The sequence below is a fragment of the Amblyraja radiata genome, chromosome 31, assembly GCF_010909765.2.
Source record: "Amblyraja radiata isolate CabotCenter1 chromosome 31, sAmbRad1.1.pri, whole genome shotgun sequence".
In the NCBI taxonomy this organism is placed as follows: domain Eukaryota; kingdom Metazoa; phylum Chordata; class Chondrichthyes; order Rajiformes; family Rajidae; genus Amblyraja; species Amblyraja radiata.
The window spans coordinates 461,389-487,146 of record NC_045986.1 but is presented as its reverse complement, the minus strand read 5'-3'; positions in this window follow the sequence as shown (position 1 = coordinate 487,146).

The window sequence follows — 25,758 nt, the reverse complement described above, 5'->3', positions numbered from 1 at the left end:
TGCGGGTGATGTTGGATCCGATATCTGAGTACCCGGACCTGTTTGATAATGAGCTGGGCAAACTGCCTATCGTCTACAAGATCGCCACCGACCCGAAGGTGGCGCCTGTGGTCCGTCCACCACACAGAGTATCCCTCGCTATGAAGGACAAGGTTGAATCGATGCTGAAGAGCATGGTCGCGATGGGAGTGCTGGAGGTAATCAGCGAGCCCACCGAGTGGGTCTCCACCATGGTTGCCACGCTAAAAACTGAACATAAAAAAGTGCAAATTTCGCGTCTCTGAAGTGCCTTACGTCTGACAAAACTTCACTTCTGATGGTGTTATCGTCAATGGCCACAAGGTCGTGGTTCCAGCAAGTCTGTATGATCTATACTACAACGCAGCCCATAGCGGTGATCCTGGGGTCGTTGCCACTATTTCTCACGCTCAGGGACAATTCTACTGGCCTGGTAAGGCCAAATATACCAGGGACCGAGTTTCCTCCTGCTCCACCTGCAACAACCTCGCCCCGCACCAGCAGCGACAGCCCCTTTTGCAGCAGCCGGCGCCTGCCATGCCCTGGACATCGCTGGCTGCCGACATATTCGAATGGCGGGGCAAGCAGTTTCGGTGCCCCTGTCCGCTCACAAACTGACAATGGCCGACAATTTACCAGCGACGAATTCAAATCTTTCGCTGCCAAGCCCAGAGTATCCACAAAGCAACGGCCTTGCCGAGCGGGCCGTGCGGAGTGCTAAGGGTCTGCTTGAGCAGTCCCGCCTGTCTAACTCCGACTTCTACCTGGGCTTACTTAACCTGCGTAATATCTCCCGTGACCCGACCATGAGTTCCCCTGCCCAGCGTCTGATGTCGAGGACAACCAGGCCACTTATGCTGATCGCTCAACAGACCCTGCTACCCAAGGTATTCGAGCCTGCCGTTATCCAGCTGCGGATTGAACAGAAGCATGAGGTTCAACGGCGTTCCCACGACAGGTCCTGCCGGCCGCTGACGTCCCTACTGCCCTGTCAAGTCGTTCGGATGCAAACTAGAACCGGCTATTCCGTGGTTGGTGTGGCTGATTCGCCTCGTTCTTACCTGGTGGACTATGAAGGGACTGTCTATCGTCGAAGCCGTCAACACCTGTTGGCTGTGAACGAGCCGAAGCGTCCACCTGCGAGTACTTATGCTCCACCTCTGCTGTCCCAGCCTGCCCCTGCCGGGGGAGGTGTTGTATGCACGCGTTCGGGTCGCATTGTTAAGCCGCCTGTTCGCTATGGCGACTTTGTTTAGATTCGCATATTGTATGTAATCACGCTGCCATGGCTCTATTTCAATTCTGATTTCTAAGGGGAAGGATGTAGATGGTTTATGCATGTAACCAATAATGTAGCTACCTCAGTACCACTAACCACGCCTTAGTTATCAAGAATAATAACACTCTCTCTCTCTATCTCTCGCTCTCTGCAGCACGGTGACAGACTGCGTGCAGTTAGTGCTGGATCATATTTAATCTGTGTGATTGTTAAAGAGTTAAGTAAAGTTACTAGTGTGTCAGATTCACTTCTTTACAATTGCCATTGAGGGAGTGCCGCCGCGTAGGTTCACAAGGTTAATTCCCGGGATAGGATGACGAATGATGAAATAATGGGTCGACCGGGCTTGTATTCGCTGGAATTTTGAAGGATGAGAGGATATTTTATTAATCCATTATTTAATTATTTATTTATTTATTTTTCATTTAAAAAAACATTGTTTGTATTTTTTATTAGAAGCAGTGTACAGTAGTATAAACTGTGACATAAGACGTACAACGTATATTTTAAATTTAGCAAGAGAAAGGTAACACAAGAAAGAGAAAGCGAGAAAAGGAAAATGTGGAGGAAATGGTGAGGTTAACAAGTGATAGCCTGTAAATAAGGAGAAAACCCCATAGAACTATTTAACAAAAAGGAAGGATGAAGGAAAAAAGAGAAAAAAAGAGAACATAAACAGAAAAGGGATATGCCTACTTCATATCTCACTACACCCATCAACCAGTTCAGAAACGGTTAATTTCCAGAGTTGAGTTGCACCATACTATACTTGTAATAAATCAATTAAAGGAGACCATATCTTTAGGAATTGCTCTGATTTTCCTGCTAAGACGAGTCTCATATCTTCAAGAAGTAGCGTCTCAGATATACTTGTGATCCACATTTTAAGCGTTGGGTGGATGCATATTTCCAAAATTTGAGTATAATTTATTTTGCCATTATCAGGCCGTAGTTAAGGAGACGTCTTTGAAATGTAGTTAGCTCAGAGCAGGCTTCTGTTGTTCCAAAAATAATCAATTCTGTATGGAGGTCCAGTTTTATTTTAAATAATTTTGTGAAAATTTCAAAGATTTCTTTCCAAAATTTATGGAGTTTTATGCAAGAGACGAAGGAGTGTGCTTCTTGAGATACACATTTATCACATATGGGGATACATTTGGGAACGTTTTATTCAGTTTAGTTTTCGAGTAATATGGTTACTTGGGAGATTGAGAAGAGAGTTTCCGAGGCAACTGCTGGTGTTCAGTCTCCGCTAGGGTGTCCTTCTAATCGTCTGTTTGTTCCCGAGTCTCTTCGTTCACAGGTGATTCACTGGGCTCATACGTCTCGGATCTCCTGTCATCCCGGTGTCCGCCGAACCCTGTTTGTGGCCAAACAGCGGTTTTGGTGGCCTTCCATGGAGAGGGGGATTAAGGAGTACGTCGCCGCCTGCAGTATTTGTGCTCAGAACAAGACCTCCCGTCGGGCCGCCTTTGGCCTCCTGAATCCGCTGCCTGTCCCCTCACGCCCCTGGTCAGACATCTCCATGGACTTTGTCACGGGCTTGCCCTCTTCTGAAGGTAACACCTCAGTCATGACTGTAGTGGACAGATTTTCTAAGATGGTCCATTTCATTGCGTTGCACAAGCTTCCCTCCGCCAAGAAGACGGCAGAGGTCATGCTGTCTCATGTTTTTCGCATTCATGGATTTCCCAGAGACATTGTGTCTGACCGGGGGCCTCAGTTCGTGTCCAGGTTTTGGAAGGAGTTTTGTTCTCTGTTGGACGCCACGGTCAGCCTTACATCTGGTTATCACCCGGAATCCAATGGACAGACTGAACGCCTTAACCAGGAATTGGAGACAGGACTGCGGTGCTTGGTGGCACAGAACCCTTCAACTTGGAGCAAACACCTTATTTGGGTGGAGTATGCACACAACACACTTCCTTGCTCATCCTCTGGTCTCTCTCCATTCCAGTGTGCCTATGGTTATCAACCGCCATTGTTCCCTGCTGTGGAGAAGGAGTCCAGTGTGCCCTCCGCTCAGGCTCTCGTCCGTCGCTGTCGCAAGGTTTGGAATGGGGCTCGTCAGATGCTGTTGCGCAGTTCTGCGCGTTACAAGAGGATGGCTGACCGTGGAAGAACGCCGGCTCCAGTATACTCGCCTGGTCAAAGGGTGTGGCTCTCCACTCGAGACTTACCGCTGAGGGTGGAATCCCGGAAGCTGGCTCCTCGTTTTGTTGGTCCTTTCCCCATATCGAAGGTCATCAATCCTGTGGCGGTTCGTCTCAAACTCCCCCGTGCCATGAGGGTCCACCCTACTTTCCATGTCTCCCGTCTGAAGCCATTTAAGGAGAGTCCTCTGGTCCCTGCCTCCACACCCCCTCCGCCCCCCCGGTTCCTTGATGGGGGTCCAGTGTTTACGGTCAGCCGGTTGCTGGGGATGCGCCGGCGTGGTCGTGGTTGTCAGTATCTTGTGGATTGGGAGGGGTATGGATCTGAGGAGCGGTCTTGGGTGCCAGCTCGCAACATATGCGACCCGGAACTTATCAGGGACTATCGGCGCCAACATCCTGAAGATCCTGGGCCGTCAGGAGCCGGCCGTGGAGGGGGGGGGGGGGGGGGGGGGGGGTACTGTCAGGTCTCGCGTTTGATCTAGTTTCTGTTTCTTATTGGTTTTTAGTATTAGAGTTTGCATTCTTGTTTTATTTTGGTGTCTCACATCTCCTCTTGTTTCAGGTCCCATTTCCTGTCAGGTCGTTTACCCTCATGTGATTGTTGGCCACGCCCTGATGTGTTTCACCTGTGTCTCGTTATCCCCTGCTAGTCTGTTGGCCACGCCCTGATGTGATTCACCTGTGTCTCGTTATCCCCTGCTAGTCTGTATTTAAGCCTTTTGTGTTTTAGTTCCCATTGCCAGTTCGTGGTGTATGCTACTTGGTATCCCCTCGTTCCAGCTCTCGAAATCTTGTGACCTTGTGATCTCGACCTCTGCCTGTATTTTCGACCACTGGTTCTTGCCTGCTCCTATATGGTACTGTTGCCTCTGTTTTGCCTACCTGTGTACTGACTTGGACCGATTAAACGCCGAAGACTGATCTGCCCTGTGTCTGAGCCTGCATTTGTGTCCTCCTCCTCGTTCAGTTCTGACAGAGCACAAAGGGCGTAAGTAGGAAAGGGAAAATAGATTATGAATTAAAACTGGCAGGGAACATAAAAACTGACTGCAAAAGCTTTTATAGATATGTCAAGAGAAAAAGAGTAGTTAAAACATATGCATGTCCCTTGCAGTCACAAACAGGTGAATTGTTCATGGGGAACAAGGACATGGCAGACCAATTGAATAACTACTTTGGTTCTGTCTTCACTAAGGAAGGCATAAATAATCTGCCGGAAATAGCAGGAGACCGGGGGTCAAATGAGATGGAAGAACTGAGTGAAATTCAGGTTAGTCGGGAAGTGGTGTTAGGTAAATTGAACGGATTAAAGGCTGATAAATCCCTAGGGCCAGATTGGCTACATCCCAGAGTGCTTAAGGAAGCAGCCCCCGGAATAGTGGATGCGTTAGTGATAATATTTCAAAACTCTTTAGATTCTGGAGTAGTTTTTTGAGGATTGGAGGGTAGCTAATGTAACCCACTTTTTAAAAAGGGAGGGAGAGATAAAACGGGGAATTACAGACCATTTAATCTAACATCGGAAGTGGGGAAACTGCTAGAGTCAGTTATTAAAGATGGGATAGCAGCACATTTGAAAAGAGGTGAAATCATTGGACAAAGTCAGCATGGATTTATGAAAGGTAAATTATGTCTGCCGAATGTCTGATAAGGGAGAACCAGTGGATGTGTTATATCTGGACTTTCAGAAGGCTTTCGACAAGGTAATGGGTGATATTAGTATGCAAACTTAAAGCACACGGTATTGGGGGTTCGGTATTGATGTGGATAGAAAACAGGCTGGCAGACAGAAAGCAAAGAGTAGGAGTAAACGGGTCCTTTTCAGAATGGCAGACAGTGACTAGTGGGGTATCGCAAGGCTCTGTGCTGGGACCCCAGCTATTTACAATATATATTAATGCTTTGGACGAGGGAATTGAATGCAACATCTCCAAGTTTGCGGATGACACAAAGCTGGGGAGGCAGTGTTGGCTGTGAGGAGGATGCTCAGAGGCTGCAATGTGACTTGGATAGGTTGGTTGAGTGAGCAAATGCATGGCAGATGCAGTGGATAAATGTGAGGTTATCCACTTTGTTGGCAAAAAGAGGAAAGTAGACTGTTATCTGAATGGTGGCCGATTAGGAAAAGGGGATATGCAACGAGACATGGTTGTCATGGTACACCCGTCATTGATGGTAGGCAAAGGTACACAAAATTGCTGGAGAAACTCAGCGGGTGCAGCAGCATCTATGGAGCGAAGGAAATAGGCGACGTTTCGGGCCGAAACCCTTCTTCAGGCTGATGGGGGGTGGGGGGGGGGGGGGGGGGGGGGGGGGAAGGAAGGAAAAGGGGAGGAGGAGGAGCCCGAGGGCGGGCGGATGGGAGGGTGGGAGGAGACAGCTAGAGGGTTGAGAAAGGGGAGGAGACAGCAAGGACTAGCAAAATTGGGAGAATTCAATGTTAATGCCATCCGGACGCAAGGTCCCCAGACGGAATATGAGGTGCTGTTCCTCCAATTTCCGCTGTTGCTCACTCTGTCAATGGAGGAGACCCAGGACAGAGAGGTCGGATTGGGAATGGGAGGAGGAGTTGAAGTGCTGAGCCACCGGGAGGTCAGGTTGGTTATTGCGGACTGAGCGGAGGTGTTCGGCGAAACGATCGCCCAACCTCCGCTTAGTCTCACCGATCTAGATCAGCTGACATCTAGAGCAGCGGATGCAGTAGATGAGGTTGGAGGAGATACAGGTGAACCTTTGTCGCACCTGGAACGACTGCTTGGGTCCTTGAATGGAGTCGAGGGTGGAGGTGAAGGGACAGGTGTTGTATTTCTTGCGGTTGCAACGGAAAGTGCCCGGGAAGGGGGTGGTGCGGGAGGAAAGGGAAGGGAAGAATTGACAAGGGAGTTGCGGTGGGAGCGGTCTTTGCGGAAGGCAGACATGGGGGGAGATGGGAAGATGTGGCGAGTGGTGGGGTCACGTTGGAGGTGGCGGAAATGGCGCAGGATTATGTGTTGTATTTGCCGGCTGGTGGGGTGAAAGGAGAGGACCAGAGGGACTCTGCCCTTGTTGCGAGTGCGGGGATGGGGAGAGAGAGCAGTGTTACGGGGTATGGATGAGACCCTGGTGTGAGCTTCATCTATGGTGGCGGAGGGGAATCCCCGTTCCCTGAAGAACGAGGACATTTCCGATGCCCTGGTATGGAACGTCTCATCCTGGGAACAGATGCGGCGTAGGCGGAGGAATTGGGAGTAGGGGATGGAGTCTTTACAGGGGGCAGGGTGGGAAGACGTGTAGTCCAGATAGCCATGTGAGTCAGTGGGTTTGTAATGTATGTCAGTCAGGATTCTGTCCCCTGCGATGGAGATGGTGAGGTCAAGGAATGGTAGGGAAGTGTCGGAAATTGTCCAGGTGTATTGGAGTGCCGGATGGTAGTTGGTGGTGAAGTGGATGAAGTCAGTCAGTTGTGTGTAGGTGCAGGAGGTGGCCCCAAAGCAGTCGTCAATGTAACGGAGGTAGAGGTCGGGGATGGGGCCCTGGTACGTCTCGAACAAGGATTGTTCAACGTACCCGACAAAAAGGCAGGCGTAGCTGGGGCCCATGCGTGTGCCCATAGCTACGCCTTGTGTTTGGAGGAAATGGGAGGAGTCAGATGTAAAGTTGTTGAGGTTGAGGACCAACTCCGCTAAGCGGAGGAGAGTGTCAGTGGCTGGGTATAGGTTGCTCCTCTGGTCGAGGAAGAACCGGAGGGCTCCGAGGCCATCCTGGTGGGGAATGGAGGTGTAGAGTGACCGGACATCCATGGTGAAGATGAGGGGGTGAGGGCCCAGAGAGTGGAATGCGTGGAGGCGGCGGAGAGTGTCTGAGGTGTCTAGAACATAGATGGGGAGGGATTTGACCAAGGGGGATAGGATGGAGTCGAGGTATGTGGAGATGAGTTCGGTGGGGCACGAACACGCAGAGACAATGGGTCTGCCGGGCGAGCCGGGTTTGTGGATTTTGGGGAGAAGGTAAAAACGGGCCGTGCGGGGCTGGGGAACGATGAGGTTGGAAGCTTGGTCGGGCAGGGCGTGGGAATTGATGAAGTCGGTGATGGTGCTAGAAATGGTGGCCTGGTGCTCGTCAGTGGGGTCATGGTCCAAGGGTAAGTAGGAGGAGGTGTCCGAGAGTTGGCGCGTGGCCTCAGCTGTGTAGAGATCGACGCGCCAGACTACCACGGCACCTCCCTTGTCGGCTGGTTTGATGACCCAATCTGGGTTTTTGCGGAGTGATTCAATGGCAGTGCGTTCAGAGGGGGAAATATTAGAGTGAGACAGGGGAGTGGAGAAGTTGAGGCGGATGACGTCGCGGCGGCAGTTCTGGATAAAGAGTTCCAGAGCCGGGACTTTACGAGAGGGGTTCCACGAGGAAGGGGTGCGTTGGAGACGGGAAAAAGGGTCATCATTGGGGGGCGAGGACTCCTTCCCATGGAAGTGCGCTGTGAGGCGGAGACGACGGTAGAAGCGCTCCAAGTCATGGTGGGCGCGGAACCCATTGAGATGGGGTCGGAGGGGGACAAAGGTAAGACCTCTGCTGAGGACAGCCCGTTGGGTGTGGGAGAGGGGGAGGTCGGGGGGGATGGTGAACACCCGGCAGGGGTGGGAGTTGGGGCCAGAGGAAGGCAGGTGGGTGGACTGGGGACGGGGCGATGTGTGTGTGTGGGGGGGGGGGGGGGGGGTTGTGGGGGTTGGGGGAGTGGTGGGTGGTCAGGGGGTGGGGGGGAGAGAGGGCTGTAATGTGGGTGGGGAAGAGCGGGGGTGACATGGTTGGGGGGGGGGGGATGGGGGAGGGTCAGAGGAGCAGCCACTGTGGTTGGCAAGGCTGGGCAGACGGGCGCTGGGACCCAGTGGAGTTAAGTCCAGTAGAGTGGGAGTAAGCAGCGTGGAGGCTCCAGGCCCAGTGCAGAGTCCAGGCTCCAGGTAAGGCGACGGCTGTGGGTTGCTGGAGGGGGGTGGAGTGGCGCGGGTCACCGGACCCGATGGTCGGAGTCCAGTGGCGCGGGTCAACGGACCCGATGGTCGGAGTCCAGTGGCGCGGGTCACAGGCAGTGAAGAAAGCGAATGGTATGTTAGCATTCATAGAAAAAGGATTTCAGTATAGGAGCAGGGAGGTTCTACTGCAGTTGTACAGGGTCTTGTTGAGACCACACCTGGAGTATTGCGTACAGTTTTGGTCTCCTAATCTGACGAAAGACGTTCTGGCCATAGAGGGAGTACAGAGAAGGTTCACCAGTCTGATTACTGGAATATCAGGACTTTCATATGAAGAAAGACTGGATAGACACGACTTGTACTCACTAGAATTTAGAAGATTGAGGGGGGATCTTATAGAAACTTGCAAAATTCTTAAGGGGTTGGAGAGGCTAGATGCAGGAAGATTGTTCACAATGTTGGGGAAGTCCAGAACAAGGGGTCACAGTTTAAGGATAAGGGGAAGTCCTTTAGGAACGAGATGAGAAAAACATTTTTCACACAGAGGGTGGAGAATCTCTGGAATTCTCTGCCACAGAAGGTAGTTGAGGCCAGTTCATTGGCTATATTTAAGACGGAGTTAGATGTGACCCTTGTGGCTAAAGGGATCAGAGGGTATGGAGAGAAGGCATGTACAGGATACTGGGTTGGATGATCAGCCATGAACATATTGAATGGCGGTGCAGGCGGTTTCTAGTTCATATGTTCTTTCCACTGTCACTGGACCTCCTCTCCATCACGATCCTGTTAATATTCAGTAATATTATAAACTGAACTCATTCTTAACTCAGTTGCATTTCTATTCCCAATTCGTTAAAAACGATTAATTATGTCAGCGTGGTACTGGTAAAGACTTGCCTTTTCCACCCCAAGTGAGAGTTTATCCAAATATATACGAAGCTAAATCATACTGGCAACAGCCCATCACAAGTACACCGAAGCCACATCAATTAATCCCTCAAAGCTACCCTGTGAAAATCCATCACCAGCCATACACCATTGCAAAAATATTTCTCAAGATTCTATGCATGCAAGCGGGTTGTTAGATTGATTCTCAACCCGAGCAACAGAGATCTTTAGTAAATTACGTCGGTACGGATTTCGCACACCCATTGAAAGCTAGTCAGCCCCGTTGAAGAAGGGTCTCGACCAGAAAAGTCACCCATTCCTACTCTCCAGAGATGCTACCTGTCCCGCCTAGTTACTCCAGTATGTTGCGTCTATATTCAGCCCTGATCAAGAGTTCTTTATTGAAACCCATGAAGGGGACCGGGAAGGGATCTGGTTCCCAGAGAAGGCGAAGGAGATGGAGATGTTTAATATCTGTACAGAATGAAAGGAACGGTTGGACATTCGTTGAAAGTGTCCCGTTTGTTCAACTTTGCCTGTATTTTGGCATTGAATTGTGTTGTGTATTGCTGTAGGAAAGACAAAGGAGAGGGCCACAGAAGGCCGTGAAGGATCCTGTAACCTTGTTTCACCTTCCGACAAAAAAATGTGTTTGATTCCATTCGTATCCAAAGGTTTTAGATAAACGCAGCTGTATTTTGCTCATGTAATACCTTACTGAAGAAACACAAGAAATGATACGATACGAGGATAAGGCCTGTCTAGGTCTAGCGAACAATTGTGTCATCGCTATCTCGGTAACATCTCCCCAGGCCGCCGCTCCTCCCTCGGGCCAGGCCGCCCCGACCGGGCGCCGCTCCTCCCTCAGGCTGGGCCGCCCCGACCGGGCGCCGCTCCTCCCTCGCGCCAGGCCGCCCCGACCGGGCGCCGCTCCTCCCTCAGGCTGGGCCGCCCCGACCGGGCACCGCTCCTCCCTCAGGCTGGGCCGCCCCGACCGGGCACCGCTCCTCCCTCAGGCTGGGCCGCCCCGACCGGGCGCCGCTCCTCCCTCAGGCTGGGAACGCCGTACCTCCCCGAGCTCGGCCACTCCGACGGGAGCCCCGTTCCTTCCTCGGGCCGGCCGTCACAGCCCCTCACGAAAGCCCTGTTCCAGCCCCGAGCCGGGCCGTCCTCACGGGAGCGAGCTCAGTGCGAGTCCTGGCGGGCTCTGCCTCCTGAGCCTCGAGGTCGCCAGCTCCGCCATTAGGCCTCAGCGCAGACGGAGGCAGAGAAGGGGAATACGACAAAAAAGTCGCATTCCCCCGCAGGGAGTTACCCGTGCCCTGAGGTATTTTGACCAGGAATGGACGTTCCTGCTTTAACGTTGAGGGTGCAAATACGAATAATTATGTTGTCTGAAAGTACAGCATGGAAGCTGTAAAATTACATATGCATTATTATAGATTTAGGGGTCCAGAAATCATTGATGAATGTCTGAACCGACATCCCAATACAAATAAACTAATATCATATATTTATAATACCCTTTTAGATACTGACATTCCGTCATCAGAGTCATATAGACGAGCATGGGTGGATGAACTGGCTCAACCCATAATGAAAGACACATGGGGTGAAAGTTTACAATATGCACATCATAGCTCGTTAAACACTAAATATTCCTTAATGCAATTTAAAATATTACATAGATTACACTGTTCGAAGACAAAACCAAAAAAAATCTTCCCAAGTATTTCCCCTCTCTGAGGTAAATGTCAATGTGAAGAAGCAAATTCAACTCACACTTTTGTAACTTGTATAAAAATGCAAAATATTTGGACGGACATTTTAAAAATTATCTCTAAAGTTATCGATAATCAACTGGACCCAGATTTAAAATAAATAATATTAGGATTATCAGAACATTGCACAAACTTTACCATAAGCCAGAGACACTTTCTTGATTACAGTTTAATTACTGCGAAAAAATTAATGCCCAAATTTTGGGGAAAGAACAGCAACCCCCACAATTAAAATGTGGATTACGGAAATGACCGAGACCTTGCATTTGGAAAAAAATAAGATGAGTCTTAATTGACAAACCAGAACTATTGTTTTTAAATATGGTCTCCATTTATTCAATCTTTTTTAAAGTAAACAAAATTAAAGTCACAAATTGACTTAAGGGTTGGATGAACAACTATGCTCACATCTCCCGGATCCATCTCCATAAAGCTGTAGATGGGGAGAGAAGGGAGGAAGGGAGGGAAAGGGAGGGAGGGAGGGAGGGAGGGAGGGAGGGGGAACGGGAGGGAGGGCGGGAGGGAGAGGGAGGGAGGGAGGGAGGGAGGGAGGGCAGGGCGGCGGGAGGAAGGAGGAAGGGAGGAAGGGAGGGAGGGAGGGAGGAAGGGAGGAAAGGGAGGAATGGGGGACGGGAGGCCGGGGGAAGGGAGGGAGCGGAGGGCGGGCGGGAGGGCGGAAGGGGGCGGGCCGGATGCGGACAGGCCGGGAAGGTGAAGGCCGGAAGGCAGGCACGGAAGGGAGAGCGGAAGGAAGGGAGGGACGGGCGGAAGGGGGACAGGGAGGAAAGAGGGCCGGGAGGCCGGGCGGCAGGGAGGGCGGGAGGAGGGCGAGGGAGGGAGGGCGGGAGGGAGGGAGGGCAGGGAGGGCGGCGGGAGGGAGGGCTGAGGGGAGGGAGGGAGGGAGGGAGGGAGGGAGGGAGGCGAGGGAGGGAGGGAGGGTAGGGGAGGGAGGGAGGGAGGGGAGGGAGGGAGGGCGGGAGGGCGGGAGGGGAGGGGGAGGGAGGGAGGGAGGGAGGAGGGGGAGGAGGGAGGAGGGCGGGAGGGCGGGAGGGAGGCGGGAGGGAGGGAGGGAGGGAGGGAGGGAGGGAGGGCGGAGGGAGGGAGGGAGGGAGGGAGGGAGGGAGGGAGGGAGGGAGGGAGGGCGGGAGGGAGGGAGGGACGGGAGGAGGGAGGGAGGGAGGGAGGGAGGGAGGGGGTGGGGAGGGAGGGCTGGAAGGGAGGTAGGGAGGGAGGGAGGGAGGGAGGGAGGGAGGGAGGGAGGGAGGGAGGAGGAGGGGAGGAGGGGGAGGGAGGGAGGGAGGGAGCGGAGGGAGCGGGAGGGTAGCGGAGGGAGGAGGGAGGGAGGGAGGGAGGGAGGGAGGGAGGGAGGGAGGGAGGGAGGGAGGGAGGGAGGGAGGGAGAGGAGAGTAGAGAGAGGAGAGAGATGAGAGAGAGAGGAGCGGAGAGCGAGAAGAGAGAGAGAGCAGAGAGAGAGAGAGAGAGGAGAGGAGAGAGAGGGAGAGAGAAAGAGAGAAGAGGAAGACGAGAACGACAAAGAGATAAGAAAAGAAAAAGACCGAAAGAAAGAAGAAAGCGGAAGAAAGAAAGAAAGAAAGACACGAAAGAACGAAGAACAGAAAGTAGACACAGAAAAGAAGACGACAGAAAGAAAGAAAGACAACAAGAAAAGACACAGAACGAAACCGGACATACCCTACACTCACCTCCCACCCCACAAACCCTACTTCCCCTGCCAATCACCCTTCCTTCCCTTCCCTTCCATTCCCTTCCCTTCCCTTCCCTTCTCTTTTAATAAAACTATAAAATAAAAAAAAGAACTGATACGAGGATAAGGCCTGTCTAGGTCCAGCGTACGATTGTGTCATCGCTATCTCGGTAACATCTCCCCGCGTTTACCGGTGCCCTGAGGTATTTTGCCCAGGCTGGACTTTTCTGCTTCCACTGTAATTGTGCAAATACGAATAATTATTTTCTCAAGCACAGCATGGAGGCAGGCCCTTCGGCCCAACTTGCCAATGCCGAGCAGGATGTCCTCAATTACCTCTCTGGCAGCTCGTTGCATATACGTACCTGCTCTGCATGAGAAAAAATCGCCCCTTGTGTTCCTATTGAATCATTCGCCTCTCATATTAAACATACGTCCTCTGGTTATTGGTTCCCTTCCTCTGGGTAACAGACTCTACGCATTTATCCTTCATCTATTCCCTTCATGTCATCTCACTTCTCCGTATCCCACATCTATTTCTGTGTTATTCCACCTTCGCATCCATACCCCACATGCTAGGAGCAATACACAGAAGACAATGAACCTCTAAACCGGCACATCTTTGGGATGCGGGAGAAACTTGGGATGTGGGTGAACCCTGGAGTAAACCATGCGGTCACTGGGAGAGGATGCAAACTTCACACAAACAGCATCCTAAGTCAGGATTGAACCGTGGTCTCTGCCAATGTGAAGCAGTGGCTCTACCAGCTGCGCCGCTGTGCTGACCTTCCGATACCTCAATCAATTGGTCCATTCTTACATATTCAGCTGCTGCAAACCTTGAATATTCCTACAAATATTACATGCACGATTTTCCTATCACATGAATATACCGTCTACGCGGCATCTGCACCCAGGATGAGGTGTTCCAAACCAGGGCATCGGAGATGTCCTCATTCTTCAGGGAACGAGTTTCCCCATCTTCTACTATAGATGAGGCTCTCGCCAGGGTCTCTTCTATACCCGGTGACTCTGCTCGCACTCCCCATCTCCCCACTCGTAACAAGGGCAGTCCTCCTTGTCCTCAACTTCCACCCCACCAGCGGTCAATAAAAGAAATAATCCTCCAACATTTTCGCCACCTCGAATGGGATCCCACCACTGGCCACATCTTCCCATCTCCTCCCCTTTCGACTTTCCGCAGAGACGACTCGCTCCGTTACTCCCTGGTCAATTCGTCCTTTCCCATCCAAACCACTCCCTCTCCTGGCACTTTCCCTTGCAACCGCAGGAAATGCTACACTTGTCGCTTTACACCCCCCCCCCCCTTGACCCCATTCAAGGACCCATGCAGTCTTTCCAGGTGAGGCACAGGTTCAACTGCACCTCCTCCAACCTCCTCTATTGCATTCGCTGCTATAGGTGCCAGCTGCTCTACATCGGTGAGATCAAGCGTAAGCTTGTCGATCGCTTCGCCCAACACCTCCGCTCGGTTCGCAATAACCAACCTGATCTCCCGGTGGCTCAGCACATCAACTCCCCCTCCAATTCCGAATCCGACCATTCTGTCCGGGGCCTCCTCCATGGCCAGAGTGAGGCCCGTCGTAAATTGGAGGAACAGCACCTTATATGTCGCTTGGGTAGTTTACACCCCAGCGGTATAAACATTGAATTCTCCAATTTTAGGTAGTCCCTGCTTTCTCCTTCTTTCCCCTCCCCTTCCCAGCTCTCCCTCATTCTCCGCCTCTTCCTTCTTCTTCCTGCATCCCCCCCCCACCCTCACATCAGTCTGAAGAAGGGTTTAGACATGAAACGAGGCCTATTTCCTTCGCTCCATAGACGCTGCCTCACTCGCTGAGTTTCTCCAGCATTTTTGTCTACGTTGGATGGTCCAGCATCTGCAGTTCCTTCTTAAACTTAAAATAAACCGTTCCTGTCATTGTTTTTTTGTAATTGTAATTGTGTAGGAAACAAACTTCATGTGTCTGACGGATGAAAATGTTCGGCAACCAGGAGATCATTGTGAAGAAGGTTCTCAACCCGTAACGTCATGGAATGAATAAAAACGACTGAACGGAAAATCGCGAATCCGTCCTCATCAGATGCTCTGCATTTCATTCCTTCCGACAGCTCTGTTTTGACCGCAAACGCTTGTGACGACTTCCTCCTGGCTCTCTCAAGGCAATTACAAGAATGCATCCTTTACTGCGAATGTGTTTTTCGTAGCTGTTTCCCCAGCTTTGCTGAAATGTCCCCTGGAGGGGAAGTGGCGATGGACTCCATTCTTCCATTTTGCAGTTGGCTAAAGTTGTGAATAAAAAAATCATAACTGTAGCAATGTTACAGAATTTTGAGATTTTAAAAATCAAGTCTGCAATTTATCCCATCAGATAAAGCATAAAAATAAGTTTAATTTGACACCTAATTCACTTTCATATCTTCAGTATTAAAAAGGTTATGGCCATTTTCATTCTCGGAAATTAGCATATTGTTCTCTATTGATTTTCCATTGACTTAACACAAAGGTTGTGATCAAGGACAGTGAAATGGCCATAACTTTATTAAAAATTAAGAGAACAGAAATACATTTTCAGTTATTATAGATAGAAGCATTCTGAAACAAATATTAAACAATCTTACTTGGATGACCTGAAATTAAAGCATATAATTAGTTAGCTACCTTATTGTAGCTAATTCCAAAATTCAATTACCAGATCTAAACATCTATCCATTTCTTAAGAAAAGATTAACATTTTTAAATAGCCTAAGTGTCCAAAGAACATTCACACAAGAATTCACAATAACACATGATTTTTAAAACTAATTGACATTAATTTATAGGCCAAATGGAAGGGATTTCGTGTTCAATTGCTGTAAATTATTGGCCATTTAAATCAGCTTGCGAGTGGGTTTTTCTCGAACGCGATGGTTTGGAACGTTGCAATTGCGGTGGATTTGAAGCCCATATGCGGCGTGAAAAATACTGCGGGATTGAATGGGTCCTCAAGTCACGTATTCGCAACTTGAAATTTTGAATAAATGGATCTTAAGAAGCCCTTTTTAATGTAAAAATAAACAACCTACCTTGCCTTGTCCCCTACATAAGATCCGTCCCGTTGTCGGCGTTCGCGGTTTTAGAGGATGATTTTTAATCATCCTCTAAATAATATAACAATTAAATAACCCCTTTTAATTTGAAAATAGCTGCAGCGAACGAATTTCGCAGCGATTTTTTGTCAGCAACTAAGTAGGCTGAACTACATCGATTTCAACAGCGTAGAGAAAACGGCGTTTTAAACCCGCCCCACTCGCAAAGGCGCCAAAGTCGCGCACACGGGCAGCGGCAGAACTGCAGCGCCGCTGAAGGTACGTTTTGTAACATACCTAATAACTGACGCTAGAGTACAGGAATTTTACTTCGGAGTCACGTGAGTGACTACGTGAATAAAAGGCCGTCATCCCGCATGCGCGTATATATTACGTCGACGCATGAGCAACGACTGGCTGGCAAACGCGCTGCTCCTCGAGCGGTAAGTTTCAAATCCTAGACGGAAGTCTAAACTTACTTTTCAGGTTGTTCCTTGTTGCAGGAATCTGTGGTCGCAGAGTTTCCTGTTTGGATATAGTATACGGGAAAAACCAGGTTGGACAGCGGGGAAACCATTTGGACAGTGGTGACGCCGGCTACGGACCGCGGAAGTGCGGGTAGCGGGTGGCCGTCGGGTTTACTGCTCGAAGTCGCTGACAATGCGGTCAGCGACTCCCGATAGTTTTTTAATTCGGGCCGCGGGGTCTTTAGACCGCGGGTAGCCGTCGGGTTCGGTACATCGACTCACTGCCGGCACGGTCACCGACCCCGACCTCGGCAGCCCAAAAGAAGGGCAACTGTACGGAGTCGGTGAAGCCTGGGCTGGACGAGCCCGGCCAGAAGGGTTCCCCTCCGTCATTTTAGGATACGTCCTCGGACGTGTACCCATCCTGATATGGTCCACATATCAGGGCCATATCAGCACAGGTCCTCGTGGAACTACGGCAGCGCCTGTCTTCAGGGCTGCTTACTAATCTCCACTCAGTGGAGGGGAGTGCTAGGGGTTAGTGTGTGACTGACCCCATCCCTGGAAGAATGTCCAGGGCACATTCTACATTTATGAGTAAAAATACCAGAGTTCCCCTCACGTTACTAGGGGCAACATCACCCTTACGTCCTAAGGCAGTAGCATTTCTCTAAGCTGGTAGCATATACATATAGGTGCCATTAGGTCACGTTGTGACTATCATTACCAAAAGAGACATTTTATTATCAGTTACAACAATAATATGTGTAGTAGAATAGTAAGATTAAACGATAATTTACCAGTTTGAAGTTTGATCTTTATTTTATGATGAGTAACGATGAGCGATTATGTGAAGAAGGCATGCGCGTCAATCTTCAAAGCAGCGGTGTGAAGTCACAGATAAATAGTTGATGAACTGATAATAGTAATATTCGAGAACTAGCAACTACCAGCTGTATTTTTTGAGGAGGGTGGAAGCGGAGGGCACGTAATCGCTCATCGTCCAAAGTCTTAAACTGCCATGGCTGAGTTATTCCCATGAGTTAAACTGCCATGAGTTAAACTGCCATGGCTAAGTTATTCAATTATTCCCGGTGACCCTGTAAATAGGCACCAAAGTATAAGAACAACGTGATGTTATCCAACATTCACTAAACATAATGTCCCACAATATGTGATAGTGCCACACTCCGCATATCCAGAGGAACCAAATCATCTTCCTCCATGACTGCTGGTTCATATGCGGTGTGTACTGGCGTGCGCCAGTTGCTCCTGATTGGAGTCTGTTGGCGCGGGCTTAGCCCCGAAAAAGGCCTTTGGCTGCCTCTGTCGGCTCTTGAGATGGTACTAGCTACTGTAGACAACCTGCCGCTAGCAGAGGCATATGGGTGTTGCCGTCGGAAAGCTGGTGGAGCTCTTAGTAGTCCTACTGCTTTAGACTCATCGTCCAACTCTTTAATTTGTTTGGACAAATCTTCGCCAAATAAATAATTTGACTTACATAACCCCACAAACTTGGGTTTAAGTACCGGACGAATTGCGTTTTTTCTAAAACAATTTATTTTAAAATGCGCATTGCACATTAGGGCTATTGCGTCTTGTTGCACTTCTGTCAGGGAGGTTGCATCTACAGACCTGGTGAAGGCAGTGACACCAGCAGCAAGCAGACTCAAGATTCTTTGAAGTTATACTTCCTGAGTTTCAATGCCTCCTCCCATGTAACTCCAAATGGAGCTGTTAACGGTGGGAACCTTAAGCGAGGCGCAGTTGCTGGGTGTCTGGTACTTCATAGCTGTTTCCAGTATGACCTGTTCCTGGAGTTGATGGGAGGTCAGGTAATTTATACTGGCCGCTTGCTCATCGCTCAACGGCTCACTGATGAGAGACGGCATTGCAAATTTAGATACCATTGAGGGTACTTTATTTTCTTGCAGGTCTTGTGCTTCTGTCATAGCAGTGAAGGGTGAGCCCGCCCAGGGCTATTGACCTACACTCCCTTCTTCCGACAGGGAGATATAAGGCAGCCCTGCACCAGGCGCTGCTACGGATCTCTCAAGCCCGTGTTGATATAACTCCTGTTCCCGGAGTATGTCATGCTGGAGCAGTTTATGCATAAGCTGCTCCATGCGGGAAATTCGTCGGACGACGTTCCCTGTAGGGGGAGGCGATTCCTCCCGGCCGGACTCATCTGAGAAAACCGGCCTGTTAGTTTTGCTTGGCCTTCCCGACTATCGGGGTAATCAATGTGCCTTCCATAGGCGATGTGTCGGAAGTTGCTGGCTGTGCTACCGGCGACCGAGCGGGTGAGACCGACGGCCGTCCGCTAACCGCACTCCCGCGGTCTTCAATAGCGGTTCTCCCCGTGGTCCGTCTGATCTTCACCCTGGTTTTGCCCATAGGGTAAGTTCGCATCCTAAATGTAATACGGAAAACGAACAAACGACCGCCGGTAAAGTTTAAACTTACCTGGAGGTCTTTAAACTTACCGCTGGAGGAGCAACGCGCCTGCCTGCCAGTCGCGGCGCAATGCGTAGAGGTAATGACGCGCATGCGGGCTGACGGCCTTCTTCACGTAGTCACTCACGTGACTTCGACGTCAAATTGGACCTGCCATAGCGGTCTAGATCCTTGGCTTGGAAAGCGTTGTTGAGCTATACCTATCAGTCACCTGTGCGAGCTACACATGCTGGCGTCATGGTAATTATGCTCATTCAAGGGACTGTGGAAGATTCTTCCCCAAGACGCTGACCTTATTCATATCAATAATAATCAAACATAATAAAATACAAAAGGGCGTCTTCATTCATGGAAAAGATGCTCCACCATGATATACGCCAAGGAACGGAGTCATATCAGCACGAGTCTCGGGGGGCCGCGGCAGCGCCTGGTGCAGGGCTGCATTATATATCCCTCTCTGAGAAGGGGAGCGCAGGGAAGAAAAAGGGTTTCCCCTAATGAAAAAATAAATTAAAAAAAAGAGTGAGTGCCAAGCCTTGGGCATCTATGTCAGATAAGATTGCGATTCGTCGCAGTCAAAGAACGCTCCATCTTAAGGCATGTCAGAGAGCAGCTCCTGGTTCAGGGTTGCCATTCCTCCCACTCGGTTGAACGTAGTAATGGAGATGGTGCTGAAATACATGCACGCATGCCTGAGGCAGCTCCTGGCTCAGGTTGCATTAGTCCTCCAATTCGAATGTATAAAGGATGAAGATGGAGCCATATATAATATAAGACTATGGGAGATGGTGTCGCAAAACATGCTTGGTACAAAGGCATGCACAGACAACTTGAGGTATACGGATGGTGACACCTGGTTCAGGTACAATTACACCCACTCTAAAAAGAGTGCCTAAGGTTAGTATGGATTAACTCCAAACAAGAACCAGAATATGACTATGCGCCTGGGTCCCATGCTTAATACATAATGCACGACAATCGCATGAGGGGAAGTGGTGTGCTTTGCCTCTAAAATTGCTGCTCCGTCTGAGACGGACTAGCCACTATAAGAAAAGTTGGTCAGCAGCATCATCGACCTAATGGAAATTACAACATGAACAGAGTCTGCGAATAAAAATTCGTTGGAACTCCAGCAAAGGTAAGGGAGTTGGAGTTAGAGACACTGGTACGTAGGACGCATTATTTCACGCAGAGAGTGGTGAATCTCTGGAGCTCTCTGCCACAGAATGTAGTTGAGGCCAGTTCATTGGCTATATTTAAGAGGGAGTTAGATGTGGCCCTTGTGGCTAGAGGGATCAGGGGGTATGGAGAGAAGGCAGGTACGGGATACTGAGTTGGATGATCAGCCATGATCATATTGAATGGCGGTGCAGTCTCGAAGGGGCTATGTCTGAATGCATTATTAATGTTCACTCATCCTTGGTCAATTTATGCAGTGAGTGATGCATGGACGCGTTACACGGCATGAAATCACAGAGCTTCAAAAACTTCACGTAGTCACTCACGTGACTCCGAAGTAAAATAGTAAGATTAAACGAGAACGTACCAGTTTGAAGTGTGATCTTTATTTTCTGAGGAGTTACGTTGAGGGATTATGTGCCCTCCGCTCCCAACCCTCTCTCACAGATCAGCTGGTAGTTCTAGTTTCTCGAATCATACATCACCTTTTCCTTTAATTTTTATTGTAATGCTAAATATCTTCAAGCAAGGGACCACCACAAGAGAAGGCACAAAGTGCTGGAGTAACACAAAGGGTTCAGGCAGCATCTCTGGAGAACATCTATGGTGCACTTTGTGTCTATTTTTGTAATCCATGTTCTCCAGAGATGCTGCCTGTACCTGCTGAATTACTCCTGTACTTTTGTCTTTTTTTTGTGAACCTGCATCTGCAGTTCTTTGTTTCTACCACCAAAAGTGATTTCATCAGCTCATCACTTCCTCTGGCAAATCTACAGACATGTTTTATAGGCAACCAGAGAAAGTCAAGAGTCAAGACTGTTTCACCAGGTTAATTCCCAGGATGGCGAGACTGACATATGTTGAAAGAATGGATCGAATGGGCTTATATTCACTGGAATTTGGAATTTGGAAGGATGAGAAGGGATTCAAACAAGAGGACATGACTTGAGAATTAAGGGACAGAAGTTTAGGGGTAACATGAGGGGGAATTTCTTTACTCAGAGAGTGGTAGCTGTGTGGAATGAGCTTCCAGTGGAAGTGGTGGAGGCAGGTTCGATTTTATCATTTAAAAATAAATTGGATAGGTATATGGACGGGAAAGGAATGGAGGGTTATGGTCTGAGTGCAGGTAGATGGGACTAGGGGAGAATAAGTGTTCGGCACGGACTAGAAAGGCCGAGATGGCCTGTTTCCGTGCTGTAATTGTTATATGGTTATATGGTTATATGGTTATATGGTTATATAACTGTTATCTGTGATTTCACACCGCTGCTTTGCAGTTTGACGCGCATGCGGGCTGACGGCCTTCTATTCACGTAATCCCTCAACGTAACTCCTCATAAAATAAAGATCAAACTTCAAACTGGTCGTTTCTCGTTTAATCTCACTATTATATCAACGATAACGGGTTCCACTGTATGGCGCTTCGAAAGCAGCCTCGCCTACAATCTGTCTGTAATTTTTATCTTTTTTTTTGGCTATTTTTAGTTTGTTTAAAGGTTTGTGTTAAGGTTCCCTGGTTTGTTTAATGTGGGGTTGGGCGGTGGGGGATGTCGAGGAAATTATTTTTTCAATTTCATACCTTGCCGGAGATACGATTGTTTTTCGGATGGTATCGCCGGTCGCTCTGCGGCCTAACATCTTGGAGCTGGAGGCCTTGCTCTGGACTGACGTTGAGCCCCATCGCGGGGCATGGAGTTACCATCTGAGCCGATTCATCTCCTGGGATCGACGCTCCAACCGCGGCCTGCGGACTTTACCATCATGGATATCGCAGTCACGGGATAAGACGGTCGTCGGGAAGCTTCAAACGTCACACGACGTTCGCATAGCCCCGACCCGAGGTAGATAGCCCGGCTAGGGCGAGCCGAGATGCGCCCCCCCCCCCCCCCCCCCCCCCCCCCCCCCCCCACCGATGCAAGAGCTTGATCGCCCCGACGAGGAGGCCCGAAGTAAGACCGTCCCGTCAATGGAAGGTTAGAGGCCCCGACCGCTGGAGGATAAAGACGGGAGAGGTTGAACTTTTTTTCGCCTTTCATCACAGTGACGAATGCGGAGGCGTCACTGCGGTAGATATTCATGTTGCATGTATTTTGTGTGTTCTGTTGCTTTTTTTCGGTATTACTGTATGGTAAATTAAATTTCTCGTATGTTGCAAAACATACTTGGCGAATAGAGTATGGTTATGATTCGGATTATTATATTCTCGGTCTTTAATTAATGTTTCTGCTTTACTGCCCCGTTGAGACATTGGACGTGGGCCGAGGAACCGATGCACTGTGATGCCATAGCGCGGTGAGAACGGTATTCTGCATTCTGCATCTTCCTCTTTCCTCTCTGTATTGTACTTGAGTTGCAACTGATTGTGTGCTTGTTTTGTATATTCGATTTGTTTGGATAACTTGCAAAGAATGCTTTTCATTATAACTCGTTTTACGCGACAATAATAAACTAAAACTAAACCTGAACCTCCTTTCGCAGCAGAGAACAAGTGTCCATTTGCGGTGTGATATATGGGAATATTTATTTACGATTGAGATTATGAAGATCAAACGTGGTAATTCATTCCACTTGGCGAAGACATCTGTTGCTATGTTTGCAGGGCAACCTGGGAAAACGGCTCAAGGATTCAGATGCCACAGCTCAGGTATTACATTATACATTTGATTGGCCGGCTTCAGAGAAGGGATTGTTGCCGAGGCTGCAGTGAACGAAGGAAACGCATGGCACAGAATACAGTATGGATTTCTAGCACATAAATAACAGACTGGCTGGTTGAACTTAAAGTAGGTACGGCAGCAGGCCTGAATGGGAAGTCTAATGATTCTGAGCGGAAAGTTGGAGGAAATCGGAATACAGTGATTTTCGAAGGTCCGGAGAGTAAACATTGTTTCAGCTTTCTTCATATAGACGGAATGATAATGATGCAACTGTAGGTCCGTCTATCCACCTTTGGTGAGAAGGGTCGCTTTTGGAAATATTAGCATGGAAGAACGAGAATTCGTTAAGGCACAGCAGAGCGTATTTTACGAGCAAATTGTCTGTGACGAATTAAGCCGGTGTTCATGACCTAAGAGATGGGGTTGCTGGCTTTGCTGTCCACATGTTACACAAGGTATTCCAAAAGGATTTTACCAATTATTTAATCAACTGACGAGTCGTCAGAGATAGCGAACACACAGGAATACTGACATGAACATTGCATTCGCTAAGTAAAATAAACTATCTGCAGTGGCATCGTGTCAAACATGCAGGAAATATGCCCTACAGCCAAACGCCCATTCTGACAACGATGCCCATCTAAGCTACTCCCATTTACTCGCGTTTGATGCATGTCCCTCTGCGCATTTCCCGTTCGCACACAGCTATTTTAAAAGTTGTTGTGCTTGCCTCAAATAGATATTCTGGCAGCTCATTCAATATACTCGCCGCAATCTTTGTGAAGCGTTGTCCCTCAGGTTCTTATTAAATACATTCATCTTTAACCTTTATTGACTAGTTCTTGACTCCGTTACCCCGACCTATCTTTTTCCACTTATGATTTTGTACAACTCTATACTATCACCTCTCAGTCTCCTGCGCTGTAAGAAATAAAACCTAGCCTACCATATCCACTATGATATTTGTCAACGCTAAGGATGCATAATAGGTCCCCTTCTACCGAATATACCAACCGAATATCAATCAAATAAAACAAACATTTCGAAAACGATACCACTGTAATGAGCCGGATATGGAGAAATAAAAGAATGAGTACATAAAAGAGATTGAGAACCTTGTAACCTGTTGCCAAGGCAACACCATATCCCTCAATGAGGGCAGGACAAATGAGGTTGTGATTGACTTCAAGAAACGGAAGATTAGACACAGCCCAGTCAACGTTGCTGGTGCCGAAGCAGAGATAATCGATAGCTTCGAGTTTATCGGAATAAATGTCACCAGCCATTTGGCGTGGACCAGCCACATCAAAGCAGTAGCCAAGAAAGCACAAATGCCTCTATTTACTTCGAATGCCCAAGAGGTTAGGTATGTCCCCAATAACTCTCACTAACTCCCACTGATGCGCCGTAGAAAGCATCTTATCGGGATGTGTCACAGCCTGGTTTGGAAAAAGCTCCATGAAAATACACAAGAAATCGCAGGGAGTTGTGGATGTAGCTCAGATCAACATACACACCAATTCCCCTTGCATGCACTCCATCTACATTTCACACTGCCTCGGCTCACTCCCTGATCTCCCCTCTCCCATCTCCCAGATGTTTGAAAAATCATATCTCCACTTTCAGGATCAGTTTATTTCCAGCTGTCATCATCCGACTGAATGGTCTTTCACCAGCTAGAGTGCAGAGCTTACATCTTATCTAGCACATGGGAGACCTCTGAACTATTTTTTATCGGACTTCATCGGACCAGAATGTTAAATCTTGCACTAAATACTGTGCCCTTTATCCTGTATCTGTGCACTGTGGATAACTTGGTGGCATTTAAGTAAAGCCTTTCTTTTGAATGGATAGCACTGGATAACAAAAGCTTTTTCTTACCTCGATATAGGTGACAATAATGAACTAAACAAAATTACTAATCTTCTCCCCATATTCCAGGCCCTGGAGTGCCGGCAACATCCCCTTAAATATTTTCTGCTCTCTATCCATCTTAATAACATTTTACTTGTGAACAGAGTGTCCAAAGCTAATTGCATTATTTTACGCGAGGATTCACCAACCTCTCGCACAACCGTAACATAACCACCCTCCTCTTTTACTCTATACATTTCCTGAGGAAGGCCAGTGAAACAAAAACCTTTGGCAATATTTTTTTAACTGCTATGGCACTTCCGAGCAACTCTACAACAGACTCCATGAACTTCCCATTCACTGTAAAGATACTGCCCTTGTTTGAGTGAAACACAATGTTTAATTGCATTACAGTATATCAGCCAATCCTCAGTCACATTTGCCCAGCTGTAATTCCATCTTAATTGTTTATGATGCCCCAAAGCTCAGAGTTACTTGCAATCTTTCCAGTCGTGCCGTTTACATGCTCAAGTGAATTGTTTATAAAATAACTAATATCAATGGGCCCAAGACAGACGCCCAAAGCGCACGAAGTGCCATTAATCACATCGGTTTCTAGGGCGATCTGATCTTCCAGAGCAGGTAATCACGTGCAACTTCACCGAACGCCTTCTGGTAACTTACGTCTGTCACTCTAGATTCCGAAATTATACAGATTGACTGATGGGATAAGAAGGGGCAAGAGAGATAACATACAATTAGTTAAAGTAATTGGTTGATGCAACTTCCTGAGAATAATGAAGACAATACAGCATAGAATATGACGAACGAAAGGATGAATAGGTGCAGATGGATTTGTGTTTAATGCGGCGGAATTCATTGTGAATGGGCATGTACCTTAGGGAAATGGTAAAAATAGAAATGCTAGTTTTACAATTCCGGAGATGGGGTATAAAACAAAGAGATCAGTCTGAAGCTGAACAAAATATATTTTTCGGCTGAATTGGAAAAGTGAGTTCAAACTTCGTCATCACATTATCGAAAACATGTGATGGTTTGCGAGATGTTAAAAAAAACAGAGCTTGAGAAGGGTGCCCGATTCGAAAGAAACTGGTTAAAAAATAATTAGAGAGACTGTGCAGCTATTATTTGATGCAGTGAATGAACGACTGAAGGAGACGGCAGAGATGTAAGTGAAATTCCGAGCAGGCCAGACGGAATTGATAAAGGAAAACAGTTTAATTTGCTGTGCTGGTCCTAAATACCCAGCAGACAAAGTAA